This window comes from Medicago sativa, chromosome 1 (assembly GCF_051527215.1).
Source record: "Medicago sativa cultivar Bolivia chromosome 1, Bolivia_mono, whole genome shotgun sequence".
Lineage (NCBI taxonomy): Eukaryota > Viridiplantae > Streptophyta > Magnoliopsida > Fabales > Fabaceae > Medicago > Medicago sativa.
Window position 1 is genome coordinate 54,699,946 of NC_140749.1, and position 20,809 is coordinate 54,720,754.

The 20,809-nt window shown below is 38.4% G+C and overlaps 1 protein-coding gene and 1 pseudogene across 2 annotated transcripts in view; both read left to right on the top strand.

The window, feature by feature from the left end:
* Positions 1-20,809, top strand: part of LOC146955444 (F-box/kelch-repeat protein At3g23880-like) — an 86,826-nt gene that overhangs the window by 15,450 nt on the left and 50,567 nt on the right. The window lies entirely within an intron of this gene.
* LOC146955448 (uncharacterized) lies at positions 486-20,206 on the top strand (annotated as a pseudogene).

A 20,809-nucleotide genomic window follows, 5' to 3' on the forward strand; every position in this document is an offset into this window, starting at 1 on the left:
TAATCTACTCAGCAAACACGTTTTTCAAATCTCAAATCAAATCCAACGATCACAATTCCGCCACATGTTCGGTTTTATCATATCGTACGAGAATTTGATATTGTAATTATCACGTGTGCTCTTATCCTTTTGTTTTGGAGAACTGTATATTTCGTTTCTTTCACCATTCATTTTCATCAATGTTGTTCGTTTTCATTTTCATTCTCTTCTTTCAATTTCAATTTTGTTCTTCTGAATTTATCATCAATGTCGTTTAAGAAAACACTTGCACAACGGTTATTTAATATAACCAAAATCTCACGAATTGTCGTATTTCATCTTCCTCTGTCAGTGTTTCAAAATCCGAATCTGATATTTCTCCAGAACCAGGCGATAATGGAGCATTCAAGAGATTCATTCACAAACGAACCGGTTTTGAACCGAAACAACAAACCGGGTTCAAATCAGAGCTTCATCAACCAAACCTGATGGAGAAGCTGAAAACAATGGATAATGGTCGGAATCGTATTCGGTTTGATGGATTGATCATCAAAACGCCGGCAGAGAAACCGGTGATGCCGAAGGAGGACGATGTTAGCGTCGGTGATGTGAAGAAATTGTTGAAGGTGGCGCAATTAGAGATGGTGAAATTGTATTCAGATTTTCAGGGTTTGGGGAGGTAAATGGGTACCCGACCCGTTTTAATGGATAACCGACCCGTTTTAATCTGGTTTAAAATGATCCAGTTTTAACCGATCCGTTTTAATTTGGGCTTTTCTAGTTTGGTTCACCATATTTTCAGTTTAGGTCAGCTGATCCAGTTTCTATGCACACCCCTAGTTTGTACTTTATTCCACCGAAGAAAATACTGCTTTGGAGTGTAGTGGTGTTGATGACCATAGTGACCATAGCAACAAAGAATATTGATGCTTATTTTTTGTTTTTAGTATTTACTTTATTGTTTTACTATTAATACATATAAACTAGCATCAATATTCAAGGCTATTCATTGAGCAAATTGGCTGTAGCAGCGTGTCGTGCAATTTCGTTGGAAAGGGAGTCGTACCATATAGCACAGCTCCATTTTTATTTACAAGTTCATAATATTGAAAGAATTGAAGAGCAAATCAATGCTATATTTGAAGGACATATAAAACCCTTTTGAAAAAGATAAAATTTTTGAACAAGATTCTTGACATTTGGAGGATCGGAAAATAATTCAAAGAAATTCAAATTTCTTCTTCATACAACACAGTAAAGAGTTGAGATAAAGAGAAAAGAACGCTCGAGTTTATACTGGTTCGGTTATACCGTCCTCGGAAACAACCAACATCCACTCCTGTTGCAATGAGCAATGAAGTTTCTTCCATTATTGCACATCAAATATTTGTTGCCATGATTACAAGCAAGAATTCCTTCAACTATGAATCTTAAGTCTTAACACCTTTAAAAAAAATGAATCTTAACACCTAGAACTTCAAAACCTTCAATATCTTGCCAATTAGAGATAATTCTTGTACCCAACCTTGTTGGTCTTGCACGAACATTGATTCTTTGACCAACCAACACCCTTGATTCTCCATAATCCTAATAAAGCTTCAACCAAGCATGAAAACTATTGAAGCAGAAAAAACACTAAATCCCTTAGAGGTGAAAGAGAAAATCTTTCCATGAAGTACATAATTAGAACCCGTAGTTTACAACTTGAAAAAACCCAAATAACTTACAAAGAAATTCACCCAATCAATGTTTCTTATCTCATGAAGAAATTTAAGAGTTTTCTAAGATGCTGAGAGAAGAAAATTTTGAGAGAAGTGAATGATTCATGTTTTTAAAAAATGGGAGTGTCACGATTAATGTAGCAAAAAGATAAATAAAGTCTAGTTTGCAGAGACGTTGCTACATGCAAAGGTCACATTGATTCTCCACTTATTCATCTTAGGGAGTGAACTATGAAGTACAAACAGAGACACTAGATACGTACACATCAACACCTATAAAATTTTGAGAAAATAACATAATTCAATGTAATCCTAAGTGTCATGTCGAACTTCGAAATACACATTCAATCAGGAGCGTCAGTGCAACAAAGGGAGTGGATTTACATGTAATTTGAATGGACAAAACATATGTGCATTTCCTTATTTATTTATTTATTTATTTATTTATTTTTGTATGGTTTTAACTAAAAATACACTTTTGGTGGATATAACAAACTTTGAAAAAATTGTGAATTTGAGAAAATGTTGTTTAGTTAGAAACAATATGAAAAACACATATGGAAGCAAATATTACTATAATATAATGAGATGGCGATGGACGATTTACGCGAGAAGATGTTGAGTATTTATTGGACGATGATCTAAAACTATTTCACATCCATTAAACTCTCTAATAATAATTAATAATAATAGTAATAATTAGACATGGCAACAAAACCCGCCCCCATCAGACCCGGCCGCCCCGCCCCAAATTTAACAGGGAAAAGCCGATTTAATTGGGTGCGGGTGCAGGTGTGAGGGAAATTTGAATTTTTAGTACGGGGCCAGGGACGGGGGATGCTTACACCCCCCCCCCCCCCCCCCCCCCCCGCCCTGCACCCGCTTTTTGAAATTTACTTTATTAAATTTTATAATTTTATTTCCATAAACACCAACCTATTTTAATATATTATTACTCTTTATAAACATATTTATTATAATTATTTTGTCGGGCCAGGACCATCTACTAATTCTAATGATTGGAAAAATTGGGTGTTAGTTCATGGTGATGTCAAGGGGGTGGAGGAAGATATTGCCGATGTGGGTGAGATCCTTGGCATTAAGTGTAAAAATAGTTTTCAGGTGTTATCTCGTGGGAGGGCTGAAGGAGGGACGGTAGTGAAAGGGGTTGTGAGGAAGGGTGGAAAAAAATAGAGAGTGAGGGAGTAGGGTGTGGGAAGGAGGGGGTGGGGGTTTGTGATGAAGATTGTTTCTTTTAATATTCGTGGTTTGGGGATGGTGGAAAAGAGGAGGGAGATTAGGAGGTTGATTTTAGAGAAGTGTCCGGATGTTTTTTGTATCCAAGAAACAAAATTAGAGGTGGTGGATGTTGTTTTGTGTCGGTCTTTGTGGGGGTCGGAAGATGTAGCTTATTCTTTTAAACCGTCAGTTGGTGCATCAGGGGGTATTCTTACGATGTGGAATCCTAGTGTGGTGGATATTTGTTTGACGATGAATTTATCTCATTCTTTGATAGTTATAGGAAAGTTTCTTATTAATAATGTTGACTTCGGCTTGGCCAATATTTATGCCCCGTGTGATAATAGAGGTCGTCAGGAATTGTGGCAAGTGATTGGAGGTGTTCTTCAGAGGCATAATTCTATTGCTTGGTGTGTCCTTGGTGATTTTAATGCAGTTCGGTCTAACGAAGAGCGAAGAAGTCGATCTATGTCTAATAATTATGATGATGTTGCTCCTTTTAATCATTTCATTGATGATAATTTTCTTGTCGATTTGCCTCTTTGTGGTCGTAATTTTACCTGGTATCGTGGAGATGGTTCGTCAATGAGCCGTCTAGATCGTTTTTTATTATCAGAAGCCTGGTTTTCGTTGTTTCCAAATTGTATTCAATCGGCTCTTCCAAGGGGGCTGTCGGATCATTGTCCAATCATTCTAACAATTGATGACAAAAATTGGGGACCAAGACCTTTAAGAATGTTGAAATGTTGGTCAGATATTCCAGGGTATTCAGATTTTGTCAAAGAGAAATGGCTGTCTTTTCAAGTGTTTCGTTGGAGTGGTTTTGTTCTTAAAGAAAAATTGAAAAGATTGAAGGCGGAGTTGAGGGGTTGGCATTTGAATCATACTTCTAATATTGATAGTAAAATTCGGGAAGCAAGGGACCAATACCAATATTTTTACAAAGTGCAGGGACCAATGCCAAACAAAAAAAAGTGTAGGGACCAATGCCAAAATCTGATGAAAGTGCAGGGACCAATGACACATTTAAACCATTTTTTTTTTTACTGTGAGCATGGCTTGGTTGTATTTGAGGTTGTGCTTCAGTTGTCTTGGCACTTGTTCTCACCTCCTGCACGAGCTTCCAATCTTTTAACATATGCACAAAACATTCAACTACTTAGGCACTTGTTGTCACATCTTTAAATTCTTTACGCTTCCATAGACTCCACAAGATCGTTATGAAAAAAGGGGCATTGTGTCTGTTGGCTCAGCGTACAAACTCAAAGCGTGCTCTATAATGTTCCATAAATTGGTGTCACGCCACACCATACTAGTTTTGGAGCATGTAAATAATGCATGCACGTAATCTTTATAATCCTAATTACGAAAACACACTCAGTATGATAAGTGACTCCTCTACTAACCATTGGTACACGTGTAGAGAAACACCCACAACACACCCTCCAAACAAGATTCTTTACCTTCAGGGGAGCTTTGACGTTCCATATCGATTTCCAATGGCCCAAAAGTCTTAAGTGAGAGGTGTTCCAGATATTTTCGCTGCAAATTCGATAAGCGCTACAAACATAATACTTGCCATTCTTCTCTCCTTTCGAAACTAACACATATGTTGTGACTAGAAGAAAAAGATGTGTTGAGAATTGAAAGTGTAGCAGGTGGATCAAAAAGGTAATGAACTAGCTGCTCTTTCCAAGTCTTCATTGTATGATCAATCAACTTTTGAACACAAATAGAACGAAATTGCGCATTCCCCATCTGAGATGTCGTGATGCACTCTCCATTTAGTATCCATGGATGCTCCATCAAAGGAACCCTTTTGCTTGTACCTATACACCTCCGAGCCCCTTGTTGAACCACATTCTTTGCGCTAAAAATGCTATGCCAGACGTAGCTCATATTTTTACCAATTTTGGATCCAAAGGAGTCAATATGTGGAAAATATCGAGCTTTAAACAGTTGTTCCACTAGACTACCAAGCATAACAACATTGAAAGATGATAAGTCCTTAAAACTCATTGACTTTTAATAATAATAATAATACTAATAATAATAATAATAATAATAATAACAACAACAACAACAACAACAACAACAACAACAACAACAACAATAATAATAATAACAATAATATTCTCCCCTAAAAAAACAACAACAACAACAACAATAATAAAACAGAAGCATTTTAAACGATATGTAAGCAATTGGAGAGGGTCTAAAGAGCAATGTTCTAATAAACAACCCAATTTTCTATTAATTGTCTCTGTTTATAAATAAACCCTACCTAGTAAATTAATCCAAGAAAGTTGCTTTTTGACAAGGAATACTTCCAATTGACACATGGAAATGACTATATAGCCCCTGGCGGTAGTTAACTGCCGCTGGGAAACACGCCGGCTGTTAACTGCCGCTGGCACCCAGCGGTTGTTAACTACCGCTCCAGTGTTTCCCCCCAAACCCAGCAACCTCACCTATTCATTCATCACCTTACACACCACCACCTATACATAACAGCTATACCATAACCCAAAAAACACCAAAAAAATTATTTTGTGTCAAAATCTTGCCTCAAAATCATTGCTGATCGAATGCTAAGACGTTTCTGCACACAAAATGCATCAAAGAACAGGTATTACAACGTTAAAATCCATTACATATGATGCATTTTTCTGGTTTTTTTTTTTTGCATGGGAACGCGTTGTAGCGGCAGTTAACTACCGTTTTTTTTTGCATGGGAACGCGTTGTAGCGGCAGTTAACTACCGTTTTTTTTTGCATGGGAACGCGTTGTAGCGGCAGTTAACTACCGCTAGGAGTGAGCGGCTGTTAACTGCCGCTGGAATTTTTTAGTAATTGTATGTTGTTTATTTATAGATAATGTTGAGAAAAAGCAACTTTCTTATTCCTTGTCAAATAAGCAACTTTTTTGTTGTTTATTTATAGATAATGTCGATTCCATTAAGGTTGAAGCTCCCGCTAAGGTCGAAGTCTCCGTTAAAGTTTAGGCTTCAAGCGTCAATTCCTATGTGGACACGGCTCATTTCTTTTCAACCCAAGACACATGGAAAGATAAAAACGAATTGCTCGGTTGGGTCCGTCGACAAGCAAATAGGGCTGGATTTACGGTTATCATTAGGAGATCTTGTGAAGGAAGAAATGCTATGTTGGAGTTGGTTTGTGAACGGAGCGGCGAGCACAAAGTACCGAAGACAAAAGTGAAGAATGAAACAATTGGATCAAGAAAGTGTGGGTGTTTGTTCAAGGTGCGTGAATATGTCGTTAGGGAAGACAATGCTTGGAAATTGGCCATTCTTAATGGCGTTCACAACCATGAGATGGTTCCGTATGTAGCAGGGCACCTTCTTGCCGGAAGATTAACGGAGGACGACAAGAAGCTTGTACATGACTTGACCGATTCTTCGGTGAAACCAAAAAATATTTTGACAAACTTGAGGAATAAAAGGAAAGAGTCCATGACAAATATCAAGCAAGTCTACAATGAACGTCATAAATTCAAAAAGGCAAAAAGGGGTGACTTGACGGAGATGCAATATCTAATCACAAAGTTGGAAGAGAATGGATATGTTTATTACGTAAGAGAAAAAAAGGAGAGTCAAACCGTTCAAGACATATTTTGGACTCATCCAACTTCGGTAAAGTTGTTTAACACTTTTCCTACTGTTTTGATAATGGATTCCACGTACAAAACCAACTTGTATAGGATGCCATTGTTTGAAATAGTTGGAGTCACCTCAACCTATTTGACATATTCGGTTGGTTTTGCATTTATGACTAGGGAGAAGGAGGATAACTTTACTTGGGCTTTGCAAATGTTGCTTAAACTTCTTGGACCAAATAGCGATATGCCTAAGGTGGTCATGACCGACAGGGACACGGGTATGATGTGTTGGAGCAAAATGTGTTTAACAATGAACCTTAAAGAGTTTTGATGATAACAAGGTATTAAAAATTGTAAATTGGACTAGCTAATATTTGTTCAAGTGTACAGGACCACAGTTAAAAAGTTACATCATTAATTGGTTCTGAATGAGCAAATAAAGAGCAAAAGAAGATGAAGCTTAGACGATTCTGAAGGCAATACGCTCCTGAAAGTAAAAGCGCTCCTGAAGTCAAGCTGCTCCTGAAGAAATACTGCTCTTGAAGAAATAGTGCTCCTGAAGAATAGTGCTCCTGAAGACAAGAGGTCCAGAAGCCACATTATCAGAAGCTGCACCATCAGAAGCTGAAGAAGCTGCATCATCAGAAGCTGCAAAAGCTGTGTCATCAGAAGCTGCATCATCAGAAGCTGCCTCATCAGAAGTCATTTCACCAGAAGCTGAAGATCAACTGGATTTGCAGAAGATTCAAAGATTGAAGAATCTACTTTGCAAAAGCTGTCTATTGGATTCGAAAACACAACAGAAAATTAGTGGAACATTGCAACGGTCATTTCAAAGGTGTTTGAAAGGCATGTGCTTGCAATTTGGACGAAAGCGTTGACATTGTACGATTGTACGAATTGTACAACCACGTTCTCCACTACTCTGTTTTGTGTCCACGCTACAAGACAAGAAAACAGCTCCAGAATACGGCTTCGCCTGCATAGATGTTCCTTTGGATAAGGAATGGATTTCAAATTGGTTCTTCATAGGACAACAACCAAATCAGGCAAAATATCATTGGTGAAAGATCAAGCTTCAACAACGACTCTTTGGTGTGCTGGCAATTTCACAACGTCTCTTTCACACCTCTATATAAAGGAGTGAAGACCTAGAGATTTGGTAATGCAAGAACGCTGAACGAAAGACTCACAACATTTTTACAAGTGCCAAACCTCTGCTGAAATTGTTCTGCATTCACTTAGAATTTCTGTGTCTCAAAGTCATATCTTAGAAATTCTTAAGTCCATTGAGTCTGTATCTGATTTGTATTGTGAGCACCTCTGATTGTATATCAAGTGTTCAACCTTAAACAATTTTCTGTGTAATTTTGTTTAGTTAGGAAGTCTCTTGCAGTTGTGCTTGAGCAGGAAGTCTCTTGATTGTGTTCTTGAGCAAAGGAAGTCTCTAGCTTGTGTGCTTGAGCAAAGGAAGTCTCTTGCTTGTGTGCTTGAGCAATTGTAATCAGATATTACTCTTAGTGAAATCTCCTTGGAAGTGCAAGGGGGACTGGACTACTTCCGGATTGTGGAAGGAACCAGTATAATTGCTTTGTGTCGTTCTTCTTCTCTCTCTGTTTTATTCCGCTGCATTTAGATTCTGATCATCACTTCAGAAGCTGTCTCACTTAGCTTCTGATCAGTGTGTTCAGTTGTTTAGGAGAAACGAAGAATTTTTCAAAACACAATTCAACCCCCCTTCTTGTGTTTTTCTCACCTTTAATTGGTATCTAGAGCCTTGGTCTGTTGTGTAACACTTAACCGTGCAACAGTCAAAGATCTGAGAAAAACATGTCTATTCCTCCTCCTACTGGTTCTGGTGATACTAGCTATAAAAATGTCTCACATGATTATAGTGACAGTAAGAAAACCAGTGTTGGAAAAGTTCCAAATTTCAATGGAGATGCTGAAGAGTTCTCTTGGTGGAAGACCAACTTTTACAGTTACATCATGAGCCTAGATGAAGAATTATGGGATATTCTGGAAGATGGTGTTGGTGATTTAGTCCTTGATGAAGAAGGAGCTGCTGTGGATAGAAAGAAACATACTCCAGAACTGAGGAAACTCTACAAGAAGCATCATATTATCAGAGGAGCTCTTGTCACTGCCATACCCAAAGCAGAGTACATGAAGATGAGTGACAAATCCACTGCTAAAGCTATGTTTGCTTCTCTCTGTTTAAATTATGAAGGGAGCAAGAAGGTCAAAGAAGCAAAGGCTCTCCTGCTTGTACATCAGTATGAGTTATTCAAGATGAAGGATGATGAAACTATTGAGGAGATGTACTCAAGGTTTCAAACCTTAGTTTCTGGGCTACAGATTCTAAAGAAGAGCTATGTTGCTTCTGATCATGTAAGCAAGATACTCAGAAGCTTACCTGCCAGATGGAGACCAAAGGTGACTGCAATTGAGGAAGCTAAAGATTTAAACACTTTAAGTGTCGAAGATCTTGTTAGTTCTCTCAAAGTTCATGAGTTAAGTCTTAATGAACATGAGTCTACTAAGAAGAGTAAATCAATAGCTCTTCCATCCAAAGGCAAGTCATCAAAAGCTCTCAAAGTGGTTGAATCTGAAGAGGAAGAACAGTCAAGTTCAGATTCTGAACCAGATGCTGCTGAAATGGCCATGCTCTTAAACAGACTTCAATATCTGGCCAAGAAGAACAGAAAGTTTCTCGCCAAAAGGGGTAACTCCAGAAGCTCAAGGAAAGAAGATCAGAAGGGATGCTTCAACTGTAAGAAGCCGGGACACTTCATTGCTGAATGCCCTGATCTTCAAAGAGAAAAGTCAAAGGACAAGTCAAAGAGGTCTACATTCAAACCAAGCAAATTCAAGAAGCAGATTAAGCAGAGTTTAATGGCAACCTGGGATGATTTGGGTAGTGAATCTGGATCTGATAAAGAGGAAGCTGATGAAGATGCAAAGGTAGCTGTTGGGTTTGTAGCAACATCAACTTCAGAAGCTGGATCAGATTCAGACTCAGAAGATGAAAACGAGGTATGTCTAAGAGCAGTGCCAAAGCAAAGATCATGGTACCTAGACAGCGGTTGCTCAAGACACATGACAGGAGACAAGTCCATGTTCCTCAGCCTAACAATGAAAGAGGGAGGAAATGTGAAGTTTGGAGGAAACCAGACAGGCAAGATCATAGGTACAGGAACTATTGGTAATTCCTCTACCTCAATTAATAATGTATGGTTGGTAGATGGTCTTGAACATAACCTTTTGAGCATCAGTCAATTTTGTGATAATGGTTATGATGTGCTTTTTGAAAAACCCAACTGTACAGTAATCAACAAGGAAGACAAATCCATTGTGTTCAAGGGAAAGAGAGTTGACAATGTCTATAAAATCAATTTTTCTGAACTGGCTGATCAGAAGGTGATTTGCCTACTATCAGTGAATGATAAGAAATGGATGTGGCACAGAAGGTTGGGACATGCTAACTGGAGGTTAATCTCTAAGCTTAGTAAGTTACAACTTGTGAAAGGGCTACCAGACATTGACTATCATTCAGATGCACTCTGTGGTGCATGTCAGAGAGGGAAAATTGTGAAATCATCTTTTAAAAACAAAGACATTGTTTCAACCTCAAGACCTTTAGATTTACTCCATATTGATTTATTTGGACCAGTGAGTACTGCATCCTTATATGGAAGTAAATATGGATTAGTCATTGTTGATGATTACAGCAGATGGACTTGGGTGAAATTCATAAAGAGTAAAGATGTTGCGTGTGATGTATTCAGTAGCTTCTGCACTCAAATTCAATCTGAAAAAGAATCAAAAATTTTGAAAGTCAGAAGTGATCATGGTGGAGAATTTGAAAATGAGCCATTTGAAGCTTTTTGTGAAAAACATGGAATTTTCCATGAATTCTCTTCTCCTGAAACACCACAGCAAAATGGGGTTGTAGAGAGAAAGAACAGAACTTTACAAGAAATGGCCAGAACCATGATTCATGAAAACAATTTACCAAAACATTTTTGGGCAGAAGCAGTAAATACAACATGCTATGTTCAAAACAGGATCTATATCAGACCTATTTTGGAGAAAACAGCATATGAACTCTTTAAAGGAAGAAAACCCAATATCTCTTACTTTCATCAATTTGGATGTACATGTTACATTCTGAACAACAAGCTCTACCTAAAGAAATTTGATGCCAAGGCCCAAAGAGGAATCTTTTTAGGTTACTCTGAAAGGTCAAAGGCATACAGAGTGTATAATTCAGAAACACTCTGTGTTGAAGAATCTATGCACGTTAGATTTGATGACAAGGAGCTTGAAGATAAAACTTCAAAGCAAGGTGAAAGTTTTGCAGAGATACAGGTTCCTGAAGCTACTCCAGAACCTGATCAGATAGCTGAGTCTGAAGATAGTCCAGAAGCTGAACCCACATCAGAAGCGCAAGATGAAGCTGCTTCTGATGAAGCACAAGATGGCTCACATCAAGCAGATCCTCCCAGAAACACATTCAAACACAAGTCTTCACATCCTGAGGAGCTAATCATTGGAAACAAAGATAGTCCAAGAAGAACAAGATCACATTTCAGACAAGTGGAGTCAATGATTGGACTAATCTCAATGATTGAACCTACAACAGTTGATGAAGCACTTTCAGATGATGGATGGATCCTAGCTATGCAAGAAGAGTTGAATCAATTTCAAAGAAATGATGTGTGGGATCTGGTACCCAAACCTCAGCACAAGAACATTATTGGAACAAAATGGGTATTCAGAAACAAGCTGAATGAGCAAGGTGAAGTAACAAGAAACAAAGCCAGACTTGTTGCACAAGGGTATAATCAACAAGAAGGCATTGATTACACTGAAACGTTTGCTCCAGTTGCAAGATTGGAAGCAATCAGGTTACTTCTTTCATATGCAGTTAATCATGGCATAATATTATATCAAATGGATGTCAAGAGTGCATTTCTAAATGGTGTCATAGAAGAAGAAGTGTATGTCAAGCAACCTCCTGGATTTGAGGATATTAAATATCCTGACCATGTTTTTAAACTGAAGAAATCACTATATGGCTTGAAACAAGCTCCCAGAGCTTGGTATGATAGACTAAGTAATTTCTTAATCAAGAATGATTTTAAAAGATGACAGGTTGATACTACACTCTTCAGAAGGACCCTTGGGAAAGATATTCTTGTTGTGCAAATATATGTTGATGATATAATATTTGGTTCTACTAATGCATCTCTTTGCAAGGAATTTTCTGAGTTAATGCAAGATGAATTTGAAATGAGCATGATGGGAGAGCTGAAGTTCTTCCTGGGCATTCAAATCAATCAATGCAAAGATGGAGTCTATGTTCATCAATCAAAGTACACAAAGAAGCTTCTGAAGAAGTTCAAACTTGAAGATTGTAAAGTGATGAACACTCCAATGCACCCTACGTGCACCTTAAGCAAAGAAGATGAAGGAGCTAAAGTAGATCAGAAGCTGTATAGAGGTATGATTGGTTCTTTGTTATACCTCACTGCATCTAGGCCAGATATTTTATTCAGCGTATGTTTGTGTGCAAGATTCCAATCAGATCCTAGAGAATCTCATATGACTGCTGTCAAGAGAATCTTCAGGTATTTGAAAGGAACAACTAATCTTGGACTCCTTTATAGGAAATCCTTAGATTATAAGCTAATTGGATTCTGTGATGCTGATTATGCTGGTGATAGGATTGAAAGAAAGTCAACCAGTGGCAATTGTCAATTTCTGGGTGATAATCTTATATCCTGGGCTAGCAAAAGACAAACTACTATTGCTATGTCTACAGCAGAAGCAGAATACATTTCAGCTGCAAGTTGTTGTACACAACTTCTTTGGATGAAACATCAGATGGAAGACTATCAGATAATTGCTAACTGTATTCCCATTTATTGTGATAATACTGCTGCTATTTGTTTGTCTAAAAATCCAATTTTGCATTCAAGAGCTAAGCACATTGAAATCAAACACCATTTTATCAGAGATTATGTTCAAAAATTTTAGATATACAATTCATTGATACTGAAAATCAATGGGCTGATATATTTACTAAGCCTTTAACTGTTGAAATATTTGATTTTATAAAGAAAAATTTGAACATGCACTACGTGTCTGATTAGATGTTTGCTTGCTCCTGAATAGGATTTTAGGTTCTGAAGTTAGTTCAGAAGCAGTAGTCCATCAGAAGCTCTTTATTGAGGTTCTGAGGAAAACTCGCTTCTGATGATGACGTCAGCATCTGAAGTCCAGAAGCTGGATTTATTGCTTTCGAATAGTTGAATTAGTGGAAACGTTGGGAGTTACTTTTCAAAAGTAACTTCTGGCCCACTAACTTGGTAGTTACTCTGTGAACTTCTTACGTGGCCTGTATGTGTTGGTGTATAACAAAAAGGGCAATGATGATTTAATAGCTTTGAAAGTACTTTTCACGCGCCCCCAATTTTGTCATTAATGTTATGTTTGTTTGTCTCTTTTGAATTGCAATCGTTTTACTTTTAACACTTTGTCAATTCACACACTACTCACTCACAACAAACACATTTTGCTCTCAAACCTCTTGCGAAGTAAGCGCAAAAACCTTAGAACCCTAAATTCTCTAAATCTTCCTCAATCATCATCAAATGTCATCATCAAGCTCGCAACGAGAAGTTTCAGTATCTTCTTCACGGATGGTCCCTGAATATGACTACAAAGGAAGAAGCATGAAATTGGAAGAATGGGAACTACAAGTTCAGATAGAGAATCCAGTGGATTTCAATTTTCTGACTTTTCATAAGTGTTGGATCAGAAACTACTATGAAGAGCAAGGACTCATGCATTACTTCAAAATGTTGAATGGACCAACATATGAAGCATTGGTCAGGCACTTCTGGGTTAGAGCAAAAGTTTATAACAAAGCTGCATCCATAGCTGAAGAAAGTCATATGGTTCTGCTCTATCCAGAACTGGAAGGGAAATCAAGAGAAGAAATGGGTCTTGCGCCGTTTGTTGAAGATGAAATCAGATCGAGCATCTGCGGTATTCCAGTGAGAATTGCACAATGGCACATAGAGTTTGTTCTTAAGGCTGAAGCTTCTGGATATTACTCTGGAATTGATCTTTCAGGTGCTGCTGAAAAACGCATTTGGAAAAAGCAAGCCAACTTGGTGATATACAATTCTGAGAAGGAGAAGAAATATGCTGAATTGAGCATGGAAACTAAGATGCTTCTGAAGATTCAGAATGAGAACCTGTTTCCATGTGGTGACATTGTGAAACCAAATTTAGCTCAGAAGGTCCTTCTCCAGCACTTCATCAAGAAGGAAAAGGTGAACGTGCCCAAATATTTGTTCAAGTACCTCACAGAGTGTCTTAAACAGAGTCAGCTACTGGATAAACCCTGGGTTCCTTATGGAAGACTCTTATCAGAGATTTTCTATCAAGGAGGTGTCTTGGATTGTTTAAGCAGAACTCAAGGCTACACAGATCAGCTGCTGGATACAAAGACTGGAGCATTCATAAATGCTCAAACTCTCAAGAATATGAAGCTGATCACCAAGGTCACCAAACTTAAAACTGATCTAAGTGAATCTCTTGTTGTATCTGATCTTATGAGAGATTTTCCACCCATCTGCAAACAGGATCCTATTGAAGTGCAGATGAGGTACATCAAGGAACACTATGAGGCAACCAACAAGATCATCAGGTTGGATGAAGTACCTGAAGAAATGTTTGGTGGTGCAGTGCCTCTAGCAAAAGGCAGAAGGTCTAAAAGGAAAATGACTGCTGAAGAATACCTGGACGTTGAAAAGACTGTTAAGAAGGCAAGAGTTGCTTCTGACAAGCTCAAGATTGGTGGTTCATCAGTACCATCAATTGAAGAAGCTATTGGAGACATGGATGTTGGCATTACTCTTGATCAACCTGCAATACCAAAGAAGAAAAGGAAGCAAGCAGTAAGGAGGACAAAGAACTTTCCTCATGTTTCTAAGAAGACTGAAGCTGCTACTAATGTGTCAGAAGCTATTGGAAAAGCTATGGAGATTGCTTCTGAGCTTCAAGAGAGGGTAATAACAGAAGCATCACAACTTCTTAAAATTCCTGACACTGCTGAAGATGATCAAATGAAGTCAGCTGATTGTTCAGAACCCTCTACCACAGGTAATACTTTCACACACTCAGAACCTGTAATACATGAGATATCCAGTGACTCTCCTTCACCTTCTTCAAAATCCTCATCATCATCTTCAGATTCTGATGATGATATACCCATAGCTCAACTTGTTAAAAAACCAGTAAAACGCCAGTCAACATCAACCAATACCAACACAAAGCCATCTCAGTCAAACAACCAGTTGGTCATATAATCAATGAGAAGTTGACTGAATTGGCTGTGCAGAGAGATAGAGTCATCAATAATATCTTTCGTCTTAACCCTCAACCTCTTAACATTCAACCCCTCAACATGATTATACCAGAAAATGTTGAGACAACCTCAGAAAAAGCCTCTGAGACAACTTCAGAAGCAGCTGCTTCTGATAAAGTTGTTTCAGAAGACCCCCCCACAACAAACACATTCACCAGAAAAAGCCTCTTCACCCCCTACAACTTCATCACCCCCAATTGTTCCTGAACTATCTGTTCCTGAACAACCAACTCCTCAAAAGACCGTTCCTGAATATTCTGTTCCTGAACAACCAGTTACTAAACCCATTACTGAACCTGAACCTGAAACTGCCGCTCCTGAACACATTGTTCCTGAGCTAAACTCTGCTTCCATATCTTCTTCACCAGTTAAAGTCATCAAGATCATCCATCATACTGGTGTATGTGATATGGACACAGACTCTGAGGATGATCAAAATGATCATGCCTCTGATATGGTAGTTGACCCCACTCCTGACCAACCATCAACTAGCCAATCCGTAACTACAAATGACCAATCTTCATCAAACCTACCAATTGTTCCCCTAGCCCCTCCAAAACCCTCTAAACAACCTTCAACTCCCACCATATACCTGGATTCTCAAGTACTAAAGGATGTGTGGGAAGATATTGCTTCTGAAGTTCTCAGACTGATGGCAAGTAGAAATGACCTGGGTCATACAATAAGCTATCAGAAGCAATGGAGAAGGATCAAGGAAAGGGTCGTCAACCTGATTTTAGCGCTGCATGATTCCTGTATTGAGGCTCAAGAGCAAGCCAAGCAGAAGCTGGAAGATTGGTTGAATGGAATAGAAGAGAATACTGGAGATGTTGAAGTTCTTGGTACTTGGGTGAAGAATCCACTCAGTATCAGAGGCAAAGAACCTGATGAATTCCTGCCTAAGGAGCTGCATCTGATTATTCCTTCTGAGATCCTGGAGAAGATTGATGCACCTAATCTGGCTCTAGCTCAGGAGAACAAGGTGCTCAAAGAAGAAAATGAAAGGCTTGAAACAGAGCTAATAGAGCAGAAGCTGAAGATATCAAAGTTGGAAGCTGACATGCAAGAAGCCAAGATCAGAGAAGACAACTACAGAAAAGATATGGACAAGAAGTATGCTGATGTTCAAGAGCTTCTAAAGAAGATTTTAGAGAAATAAGCCAAACCCATAGTTGCACACTTTTAGCTTATTTTTCTGTTTCTTTTAGGCTTTTGATATTCTTTGTTCATTTCTGCTTTTGACTTAGTCTTTCGCTTCTGATATTATATGCTTCTGAATTCTTCCTGCTTCTGAAAATCTTTAACTGTTTATACCTTGTGTGTTATTATTTGCTTTGATAATAATGCTTGCTATGACTGTTTATTTAATCTTTGAAGATGGTTAAAATGCTTTAAATTTATTTGAATTATGCTCTGAACCTTTAATCTTGAGTTTTTCTCATCTCTTCTTTTTGTTTATGTCTTTTTGCTAATGACAAAAGGGGGAGTATATGTGATAGTATTTAAAGGCTCGGAGCCCTATTAATTAATATTTGAAAATTTTGAAAATCTCTATCCTTTTATTGGTGTATCAAAAAAAAGGGGAAGTATCAAATTTCAAATAGAAATTAATTGAACCATTCTTCTTATCTATAAGTCAATTCTTTCAATTATTTTTTAAGCTCTGATATTATTGTGCGAAAAATGAATTTAATTAACCTGGATAGAACTTAGGGGGAGCTTACAAACCTCACCTTAAAAACTATCAGACTCAGGGGGAGTTAGAGCTTACAAACCTCAGACTCTGAGCTTACAAACCTCAGAACCCCAAGGTCAACTTGTTAATTAGATTAACAACAATTGATCAATTTTTAAATACTATTGTTTGTCATCATCAGAAAGGGGGAGATTGTTGGAACAAAATGTGTTTAACAATGAACCTTAAAGAGTTTTGATGATAACAAGGTATTAAAAATTGTAAATTGGACTAGCTAATATTTGTTCAAGTGTACAGGACCACAGTTAAAAAGTTACATCATTAATTGGTTCTGAATGAGCAAATAAAGAGCAAAAGAAGATGAAGCTTAGACGATTCTGAAGGCAATACGCTCCTGAAAGTAAAAGCGCTCCTGAAGTCAAGCTACTCCTGAAGAAATACTGCTCCTGAAGAATAGTGCTCCTGAAGACAAGAGTTCCAGAAGCCACATTATCAGAAGCTGCACCATCAGAAGCTGAAGAAGCTGCATCATCAGAAGCTGCAAAAGCTGTGTCATCAGAAGCTGCATCATTAGAAGCTGCCTCATCAGAAGTCATTTCACCAGAAGCTGAAGATCAACTGGATTTGCAGAAGATTCAAAGATTGAAGAATCTACTTTGCAAAAGCTGTCTATTGGATTCGAAAACACAGCAGAAAATTAGTGGAACATTGCAACGGTCATTTCAAAGGTGTTTGAAAGGCATGTGCTTGCAATTTGGACGAAAGCGTTGACATTGTACGATTGTACGAATTGTACAACCACGTTCTCCACTACTCTGTTTTGTGTCCACGCTACAAGACAAGAAAACAGCTCCAGAATACGGCTTCGCCTGCATAGATGTTCCTTTGGATAAGGAATGGATTTCAAATTGGTTCTTCATAGGACAACAACTAAATCAGGCAAAATATCATTGGTGAAAGATCAAGCTTCAACAACGACTCTTTGGTGTGCTGGCAATTTCACAACGTCTCTTTCACACCTCTATATAAAGGAGTGAAGACCTAGAGATTTGGTAATGCAAGAACGCTGAACGAAAGACTCACAACATTTTTACAAGTGCCAAACCTCTGCTGAAACTGTTCTGCATTCACTTAGAATTTCTGTGTCTCAAAGTCATATCTTAGAAATTCTTAAGTCCATTGAGTCTGTATCTGATTTGTATTGTGAGCACCTCTGATTGTATATCAAGTGTTCAACCTTAAACAATTTTCTGTGTAATTTTGTTTAGTTAGGAAGTCTCTTGCAGTTGTGCTTGAGCAGGAAGTCTCTTGATTGTGTTCTTGAGCAAAGGAAGTCTCTAGCTTGTGTGCTTGAGCAAAGGAAGTCTCTTGCTTGTGTGCTTGAGCAATTGTAATCAGATATTACTCTTAGTGAAATCTCCTTGGAAGTGCAAGGGGGACTGGACTACTTCCGGATTGTGGAAGGAACCAGTATAATTGCTTTGTGTCGTTCTTCTTCTCTCTCTCTCTGTTTTATTCCGCTGCATTTAGATTCTGATCATCACTTCAGAAGCTGTCTCACTTAGCTTCTGATCAGTGTGTTCAGTTGTTTAGGAGAAACGAAGAATTTTTCAAAACACAATTCAACCCCCTTCTTGTGTTTTTCTCACCTTCATGATGAATGCCGTAAACAATGTTCTCCCCGGTAGTAGTGCAATACTTTGTCATTTCCATGTTGGCAAAAATGTTAGATCAAGAATCATCACCGATTGCAAAGTTAAACAAAACATTGTTGTGGTGGATGGCCAAAAGAAGATTGTCGACGAGGAGAAGCATAGTAAGTTGGTTGATACCATATTTGATGCATGGGAAAAATTGGTTGAATCTCCTACTCAAGAGATATATGTGGGTAATCTAGTGGAATTCCAAGATGCTTGTAAGGATATTCCAAAGTTTCTTCACTATGTTCAAGAAACCATTTTGAAGCCTTTTAAGGACAAGCTAGTGAGGGCATGGACGGACCTTGTGTTACATCTTGGGTGTAGGACCACGAATAGAGTTGAAGGAGCTCATGGTGTGGTGAAGGAATATTTGTCCACCTCCAAGGGTGATTTGGGTACTTGTTGGCATAAAATTGATGAGATGTTGGCAAACCAATTTGGGGAGATACAATCATCGTTTGGTAGGAGTGTTACGGTCTTGGAACATCGATACAAAGATGTCACTTTGTACTCCGGGTTGGGTGGTCACGTGTCTAGACAAGCCATGAATTTTATTTTTGTGGAGGAAGAGCGTGCTAGGAGAACCTTGTGCATTGAGAAGAAAACTTGTGGTTGTGTTCAAAGGACGTCTTATGGCCTACCTTGTGCATGCTTCATTGCTATGAAAATCCGTCACAACATGCCCATTCGATTGGATGAGATACACTCGCATTGGCATAAGTTGTACATGGGTGAAGAACAAAGTAATGAAGATTTGTTTTCGGTCGCGGAGGAGTGGCATGGTATCCAAGAACGTCTCCAAAGAGTTTCGTTCCAAATGAAACTAGAAATCAAAGAGGCTTTGCGGTTGTTAGCGTTTCCGGAGACCACAATGTTGTCACCACCTCCAAGAAAGGTGGCAACCAAAGGAGCTCCCAAAAAAATCAAAACCACACGTGGTAGGATCCCATCTACGTGGGAGACTATTGATTCTCAACATCCGGAAAGTCAATCTTCACCATGAAAAAAATCTTCACAAACTAAAAGGAAAGGTGCTCGCATTGGCATTTCTCCGGTTCCGGTTCCTAAGCCTAGCTTGGTTTCAACAAGTTATGATCCATCCAATCCTATGTATTACATGCCAAAATTCATGATACCATACATTGAGAGAGTTGTGGATGTTATTGGTGACGATCATTGTGGGTTTAGGGCTATAGCGGAAGCCTTGGGTTTGACGCAAGAAAGTCATGTTATGGTGCGGAGAGCACTTATTCAAGAGTTGAAAGAGCATAGGAGCAAATACATTGAAGTGTATGCGAGCGAGAACCGTTACACTTACATCTTGGATGGATTGTATCCTCCCAAAAATCCTAGTAGCTTTGCACCTCCCGACAAATGGTTGACATTGCCGGATATGGGTCACATCGTTGCATCATGTTACAATAGGCCGGTGTTAGAGATGACTAAATGGAAAGACTACATCTCCGAGACTTTTTTCCCACTTAGAAGACGGCCTCCGGTTAACCCGAAAAGCAACATGATTTGCCTTGGTCTAATCCCAGATCATTTTATCCTTCTTTCATTAAAAGATGGTTGCCCACTACCTCCAACATGCACGGAGTGGAGAAATCACAGGAGCGAAGAGGCAGCAACATGGGAGGATGAATTTTTGGATCAACAGGATCGTTTCCAAACACTCATGGACATTGAGCTCAAAGAGAGACCGGTTCCACCAAAGGAGCCAACAAATGAAGACAATCCAATTATGTTTGATGACACTCCGGTTAAAGCAAACACCGAATTTAATTTGAAGATGTTCTGGAACATTTAGATGATATGCTTTTATTAGATGAAATGTGACACTTTTTGGTCGGTGTTAATCCGTTTTTTGGTTGATACGCGCCGACATATTTTTTTGGATATATAATGTAATGACCAATTTTTTGGGTGATATAATGTAACTAACCTTTAACTATTTATATGTATATCAATATATTTGAGTTTCGTATTTATTAGTAATTAATGTACATTACGTGTAATGTTTTGCATAATTGTGGAAAATTTGATGAATTTCAAACAATTGTTAAACGTTAACGCATTATCGGTTTGGTGTAATGTAACCGAATAATTGATAAACTATGAAATGTTGATGTTTGTGATGGCTGGATGTTGTTGTTTTGGTTTGATTTCCTCCAGAATTGCCGTTTGAAATTACAGGTCAAACAAGACACATTTCCTGGGCAAAACCAGTTACAGACTGCACTGGTTACTGGTGTGAGCGGTAGTTAACAACCGATGGGTACCAGCGGCAGTTAACAGCCGGCGTGTTTCCCAGCGGTAGTTAACTACCGCTGGGGGCATTAACGTCATTTCCATGTGTCAATTGGAAGTATTAGTTGTCAAAAAAGCAACTTTCTTAATCCAAACCCTAATC